The sequence below is a fragment of the Vicia villosa genome, linkage group LG7 (assembly GCF_029867415.1).
Source record: "Vicia villosa cultivar HV-30 ecotype Madison, WI linkage group LG7, Vvil1.0, whole genome shotgun sequence".
Taxonomy (NCBI): domain Eukaryota; kingdom Viridiplantae; phylum Streptophyta; class Magnoliopsida; order Fabales; family Fabaceae; genus Vicia; species Vicia villosa.
The window spans coordinates 59,023,583-59,029,406 of NC_081186.1; the positions used below are offsets into that span (position 1 = coordinate 59,023,583).

Consider the following 5,824-nt stretch of genomic DNA (forward strand, 5'->3'; position numbering starts at 1 on the left):
TTATCCAAGAGCGTCACGTGATCCCTTTTCTGCAGTGTCTTCAATTCCCTCGAACCCTTGTTCTTCAATCCTCACACTCAGATGATTCTTCTATGAACACTCTTGATAAAAACCCCCAAGAATTACCTATCTTGGATGGACAAAACCCGCAGATTTTATTCACCAAAAACCCCACAAATCTTCACCCACTAGGAATCTTCAATTTCGTTCCATGGACGTTATCGAACTCGATCACTAACCCTCAACGCAAGAATGATTATGTGTAATTGTGTTGGAGATGACGAAGAACGAAGATGAGAAGCCTTTGTGTATCTTTCATTCGTTGGTGTTGTGTTGAATAATTGAACCTTTGATAATATATAAGATAGCTTAACAGTTGGAGATGAGAGAAACAGAATTTTTGGCATTCTTGATCAGTTAGGTCGACCTCTTGTAGTGCTTAGGTCGACCTAGCAGAGCTTGCAGAATTTTGCTCCCAGTTAGGTCGACCTGTTAAAGGAGTAGGTCGACCAGAATCCTCTTCAGATGCATTCTAGGGACATTTTCTCAGATTAGGTCGACCTAGTTGTTGTGTAGGTCGACCTAGCAGGCTGATATGTAAATTTCTTCATTTTAGGTCGACCTAGATGATGTGTGAGTCGACCTAGCAGAAGTATATGGATTTTTCTCCATTTTAGGTCGACCTGGGTTGACAGTAGGTCGACCTAACTGCTGTTTTTCTGCATTCTTCTTGTTTTGCTTGTGTTGAGTCGACCTATATGTATAATAGGTCGACCTGTTCTGACATGAGTGATCAATGCTTGCTTTTCTTTCTGCTTCCACCTTGTTGCTTGTATGCTTATTGAGTTTGCCATGAATCAAAAACATCTTTGTGATTGTAATCTTGTATTCACATACTCCCCCTTTTTGACGATGGCAAACCATTAGTCGAAGCTTTGGTAGTAAGTAATAAAGACTCAACAAAGCTCCCCCGTACATTCAGCATCTATCTCTCAACAAGGCAATAAAGACTCAACAAAGCTCCCCCGTACACTCAGCATCCATCTCCCCCTTTGACAACATCAAAAAGAGATACAACAAAAATAGAAGAGTAACGAGAGAAACATAGATAAAATGCTAGCATTCATAGTATAGAAAAGAAAAGGTAGATAGTGATAGCATGAGAGTCAAATATGTTTAAAGGTGTATTAAAGATGAGACACATATATGAGCAAGAGAGATATATGTATGAAGTCACTATAAGCATGTTAATTGATAGCATATTATAGTATCAATAATATTTTTGGAAGTGAACCACAATTACGTTACCGCTTTTTCAATATGTGGGTGTCAAATTTGATGGCAGCCTTTAGTCAATGTGGAATGACGCCTGGCTTGATGATGAACTACCTTTACGCTAAAAGAAATGTTAGCAAAAAAATTTATAAAGTAAAGGAATAATATTAAGAGACAACAAACGTAATTAGCACAAATTAGAGATATCGAGTATCCCTAATTCCCTACGAATGTTGAAGTATTGCTCCGTGGCTAGAGGTTTGGTGAAGATGTCGGCTAGTTGCTTCTTGCTTTCTACATGTTCAAATGTAACGTCTCCTTTCTCTACATGATCTCGTAGGAAGTGATGTCTTATTTCAATATGCTTGGTACGTGAGTGTAAGACAGGATTTTTACTCAAGTTTATGGCACTTGTGTTGTCGCACATGATAGGTATGCGATCAAGCTTAATACCAAAGTCAAGAAGTTGTTGCTTGAGCCATAATATTTGTGCACAGCAGCTTCCAGCAGCTACATATTCTGCCTCTGCAGTAGATAAAGCAACCGATACTTGTTTCTTGCTATGCCAACTTATCAATGAATTTGAGAATAGATTACATGTTCCACTGGTGCTTTTTCTATCGGATTTGCAGCCAGCAAAATCTGAATCAGAGAATCCTACCAACTGGCACTCATTTCCTTTTGGATACCATAGGCCATATGTAGTAGTTCCACGTAAGTATCGCAGAATTCTTTTGACAGCTTTTAAGTGAGATTCTTTTGGACAAGATTGATATCTTCCACACATACACACACTAAACATAATGTCTGGTCTTGAGGCAGTAAGATACAATAGTGAACCTATCATACCTCGGTACAATTTCACGTCAACCTCTTTACCTTTCTCATCTTTGTCTAGAGTAGTGTTTGTTGCCATAGGTGTGTCAATTTCCTTCGCTTCACTCATTCCAAATCTTTTGAGCAGCTCCGTACAGTATTTAGTTTGATTCACAAACGTTCCATGACTGAGTTGCTTGATTTGTAGGCCAAGGAAGAAATTTAGCTCACCCATGAGACTCATCTCAAATTCACTCTGCATAAGCTTAGAAAAATCTTTGACAAGTTTTGCATTAGTCGACCCAAATATAATATCATCTACATAAACTTGGACTAAGAGAACATCTTTATCTTTTCTTTTAATAAAGAGAGTAGTGTCAACTTTACCCCTAGAGTACCCTTGACTAAGAAGAAATTTGCTCAAACGTTCGTACCAAGCTCGAGGGGCTTGTTTAAGACCGTATAGAGCACGTTTCAGCTTATACACATGAGTTGGGTACATGTAATTTTCAAAGCCGGGTGTGTCATACCCCAATTTTTGACCCTAAGATCCCGCATCTCAGGCTCTGCTTAAATCACATCAAGATCATTTATGAGGTTCTCTAGTGCCTATTTCTTTTCTAGCTCACCTTCAGGGGAATCACCAAGCACCTATTTGTTCGTTCTTTATTATTTATTTCTATTATGTTTCACTAACCATTAATCAAAATTCGAAAAAAATATGTCTTGTTTACTTTTGTTTCTTTATCAGATGGAGTTAGAGGGTCAAGAAGTTCAGGTGATGTTTCTAATTGAGGTTTGAGAAAGGTATGCAAAGTGGGTTGTTTGGAATGGATTTCTTCAATCATAAGTCGCTTGAAAATTTAAAGACATTCATATTCTTTCAATGAGATTCACAAATTCAAAATCAAACGGAAAGAGAATTATTTTGTTGCTTGAAGCGAGGTCAATATTCTTTACCATACTTTGAAGATTGTAAAGAAACTCTACCAATCTAATTCATGATTTGAATTCAAAGTTTACATTCAAAATGTAAGGGTTTCGATTCAATGTCTTTCAACATACAAGTTTCAACTCCAAAATACTTCAAGGATTACAAGGTTCAAAACAAGATTCCTCATTCCATTCAAAGAATCCAATTTTCTTCAAGTTAAAGCTTCAAAAATACAAGAGGGATTCAAGGTTCCTATACCAAATTACAAAGTTTCTTATCCTACAAGAAGCATAATTTGAGATTTCCTATGGTCTAAGATTCAAAGAACAAATTCATGGCAAAACTCTTGGTTTACACCTTCACAAGTCTACCATTTTCTTCTAAGCTTCATGGTTTGGCATCGGGTTCACCTCCTCCTTCAAGAAAATTCATATCTCATCATCATATGAAAAAAATGAGAAAAATGAAGAATTAATAATTTCAACAAAAATCATTCATACACCGAAGTACAAATCCAGGCCCATTCAACACAAAATAATAAGAATCTCACAAGTAGTAAAAAGAAGAGGAAGATTGGATTGAAAGAATCAGATTCTCGTATTGGGCTTTCAAGCAAAAAAATATCATTTCATCTGAAATTATTTCTCAGCCCAAGATTCACAGCACAAACTCTTTATCTGAGCACTATATAAGCATTGACTCACACTGACAGAAGGGACCTTTTGGCTGAGAACTTTTCAGAACAAACTCAGAAAAAAAAATCACAAAAACTCACCTGACCGGAAACCACCGTCGGAAACACAAAACCACCGCCGGAAACACAAAACCACCGCACCGGAATCCATAACCTCTGTCGTTCTTTAAGTTCTTGACACTAAAAGGTTGTTCTCCATCTTCTGAACCCGAATTCCTCTTTATTTTCGTGACTCTTGCACTGATAGTGCTACATTTTGAATTTATAGCTTTCAAACTTCTTTGTAGATCTACTAATTTTGTTTAACTTTTTGTAAGAACTAACCTGATATTTGTAACGAGGAAGAAAAACCGAGTTGAACGATGCAATTATTTCACGTTTCTGGTTTTTTTTCCTTCCGGCCGCCGTGAAGCCTTGGCTGAGCCGCCGTGAGTTCATCTCCGCCGCTGCGTGCATGAACTCCACCGTGAGCTTTTGTTTTGTTTCATTTCCACTGCCTGTTTGTTGTTTTGTGTGCTATGATCTTTTGTTTTTATTTAAGTGCTTGTTATGAAGAAAAGAAATGAAGTAATGGTTATGAAGTAAAGAGAGAACCGTGAGTTCTCTAAGAGAGAAAATTATGCTTTATGATTCTATTTCTTTTTAATATCTTTTTATTTGATCATTTTGTTTTCTTTTTTTGAAAAAAGGTGGATTGATAATTAATGTGAGAGATAAGAGGAATCTTTTGTATGATTTCAAAAACCTGACACTTCTATGCACCATTTATTTTGACTTTATGGCTTTTGGTTTTTTTTTTTTATGAAAAGATAGTACCGTTAGGTACTTTGAAGAAGTGTTTAAATTTTGATTTTCTTTCTCTTTTCTTCGTGATTTGATCCCAGTTAGGTCGACCTGTTAAAGGAGTAGGTCGACCAGAATCCTCTTCAGATGCATTCTGGGGACATTTTCTCAGATTAGGTCGACCTAGTTGTTGTGTAGGTCGACCTAGCAGACTGATATGTAAATTTCTTCATTTTAGGTCGACCTAGATGATGTGTGAGTCGACCTAGCAGAAGTATATGGATTTTTCTCCATTTTAGGTCGACCTGGGTTGACAGTAGGTCGACCTAACTGCTGTTTTTCTGCATTCTTCTTGTTTTGCTTGTGTTGAGTCGACCTATATGCATAATAGGTCGACCTGTTCTGACATGAGTGATCAATGCTTGCTTTTCTTTCTGCTTCCACCTTGTTGCTTGTATGCTTATTGAGTTTGCCATGAATCAAAAACATCTTTGTGATTGTAATCTTGTATTCACAGAATTTGCTACTCACGCTAGGTCATTCTGACTGATTACCTCTTCACATTTATACTTTTTGTTCTTGGCAAATAAATAAAATAAATGAAGATCTTGAGATGTTGTACCATCAGATGTGACATCATCCTTCATGGTTCTTGGTTAACATCTTTAATGTCAAATTAACAATACTCAGGTTAGTAACAAAATAATCCAATTGTCAGCAATATCCAGACACATCAAGGGATAAAGTAGCCAGCATCTCAATAACCTTTTCTTCAAACTTTAATTCTGATTTTGAGATGAAGGATGCCATGGTCTGTACCTATAGAGGAGATTCCCTCAGCTAGGTTTCTGGACCAGACTTAGTCATAGCATAACACTAAATTAGTCAGATCCATCTGACTTCCTTGATTTCAAATCATACTACCCTTTCTAGATAACAACTAGGGCAGTACACATTCTTAACCATATTTCACTGTGATTGAGACACAGTATTCAGCTCCAACAACTGCTCTATGGTTATGAATACTTATATGGTTTCGTTGATCAGAGGAAACTTACAGATATAGGCTCTTCAAAAGTACAACATAAAGGATTAGAAAGGAATACCTTTATGAGTTTTTCTTAGTGGAACTGAGCACATGTTAATCGTGTCCTGATTAACTTAGCCAGATGTCTCCTCTTCCAGACCAGGAGTAGGTTCCAAACCAATGTTCTCACACTACATTAGTTTAGCACCAGAACATTTGTTCTTCAGCTGGTAGCTGCATACCAGTTATTAATGTCCTAACATCAGATAGGACATCTGTTCCTCCTTCTAGGAAC

The 5,824-nt window shown here is 37.0% G+C and overlaps 1 long non-coding RNA gene across 1 annotated transcript; it reads right to left on the reverse strand.

The window, feature by feature from the left end:
- Nucleotides 1-3,192: 3,192 nt before the first annotated feature.
- Nucleotides 3,193-4,449, reverse strand: LOC131617265 (uncharacterized). The gene is made up of 2 exons (XR_009288515.1): nt 3,801-4,449; nt 3,193-3,441 (listed from the first exon to the last, which is right to left on the reverse strand). It is a non-coding gene; the product is annotated as an uncharacterized LOC131617265 (long non-coding RNA).
- Between the last annotated feature and the right edge of the window lie 1,375 nt (nt 4,450-5,824).